General features: G+C 33.6%; 1 pseudogene; it reads right to left on the bottom strand.

Annotated features, from left to right (window-relative positions):
• Positions 1 to 258: 258 nt before the first annotated feature.
• On the bottom strand, positions 259 to 354 carry LOC117801238 (annotated as a pseudogene).
• Between the last annotated feature and the right edge of the window lie 1,389 nt (positions 355 to 1,743).

Here is a 1,743-nt window from a genome sequence, read left to right as displayed (position 1 = left end):
CAGCTCATACCTTGTCCTTGGCTCTAGCCTTCTAGATCCTAAATCTATATACCATATGTCCCACAAACAGCTCCGACCCCACAAGTTCAAAATGAGAACTTACCAACGACTTGGAAAGCCTTTAGAGTATAGGGGTTACACCTCATACCTTTTCTTGTAGTTCAGTGCATAGAAGCATTCAGCAAGTATTGTCAAATGACAACAACATGGCTGGATATTTTCGACAAACACATTTAAATGTCACTTATGTACATATTTATTAATATGGAATTCTTCTTGAATTTGCATGTCATTGTGCAGGGGCCATGCTGGTCTTCTCTGTATTATTCCAATTTTAATGATGTGCTAAATATTTATTTATTTATATATTTAGCATTTTATTGAAATATAATTGACATGCAAAGAATTAAACACATATGAATTGTACAATTGGATGTTTTGACGTATGTTCATCTGTTGACTGTTCACTACAATCAAGATGAAGAACATAGTCATATCCCCAAAGGCCCCCTCTTGTGCCCCTTTGTGATTCATCCCTCATGTCCTCCCTACCTTCCAAACCCCCACAGTCAGTCAACCACTGATCCAATTTCTATCACTGTAGCTTAGTTTCCATTTTCTATAGTTTTATATAAATGAACTCATATGTGATGTACTCTTTTTGGGGGCCTGGCTTCTTTTATTCATCATAATTATTTTAATTACTCAAATTGCTTCATGTATCAATAGTCCATTCATTTTTATCACTGAATAGTATTTTATTGTATTGGTATACCACAATTCATTTATTTATTCACCTATTAATGGACCTTTGTGTTGTTTCCAGTTTTTAGTGATTACAAATAAAGCTGCTATGAACATTTTTGGAAAAGTCTTTGTGTGGACATATACTTTCCTTTCTCTTGAATAAATAAATAAGAACAGAGTGACTAGAATATATGGTAGGTATATAGTTAACTTTATAAGAAACTGCCAAACTTTCCCCAAAGTTTTGTACTATTTTACATTCCCATGGGGGTCTGTTCGAACTCCTCCACATCCTCAACAACACTTAGTGTGGTCAATAGTTTTAATTTTAGCCATTCTAACAGATGCAAAGTGGTGTCTCACTGTGGTTTTAATTTGCATTTTCCTATTGACTAATACTGTTGAGCATCTTTTCATGTGCTTACCTACCGTTCCTATATCTTCTTTGGTGGAATGTCTCTTCATTTTTTCTGCCTATCTTTAAGATGTGTTATTTTGAGAGTTATTTGAACAGTTGACCCTTGAGCAACATGGGAGTTAGGGGCAATGACCTCCCCCCACATAGTAAAAAATCCACTTATAAATTTTGACTCCCCCAAGACTTAACTAATAGCCTACTATTGACTGGAAGCCTTACCCTTAACATAAACAATTGATTTAACACATATTTTGTTTAAGTATTATATACTGTATTCTTACATTAACATAAGCTAGAGAAAAGATATCACTAAGAAAATCTTGAGGAAGGGGAAATACATTATAGTGTTATACTGTATTTATTTAAAAAAAAAAAATCCATGTCTAACGTGGACCAGTGCAGTTCAAACTCATGTTGTCCAAAGATCAAATGTATATTCTGAATACAACTTCTTTACCAGATATATATGATTTGCAAATATTTTTTCCCAGTCTGTAGCTTGTCTGTTCTACACTTTTAACTGTCTTTTGAGGAGCAGAAATTTTTTATTTTGGTGAAGTTCAATTTATTCTTTTATA

This window comes from Ailuropoda melanoleuca, chromosome 2 (genome assembly GCF_002007445.2).
Source record: "Ailuropoda melanoleuca isolate Jingjing chromosome 2, ASM200744v2, whole genome shotgun sequence".
NCBI lineage: Eukaryota > Metazoa > Chordata > Mammalia > Carnivora > Ursidae > Ailuropoda > Ailuropoda melanoleuca.
This window is presented reverse-complemented; position numbering and strand designations above follow the sequence as displayed.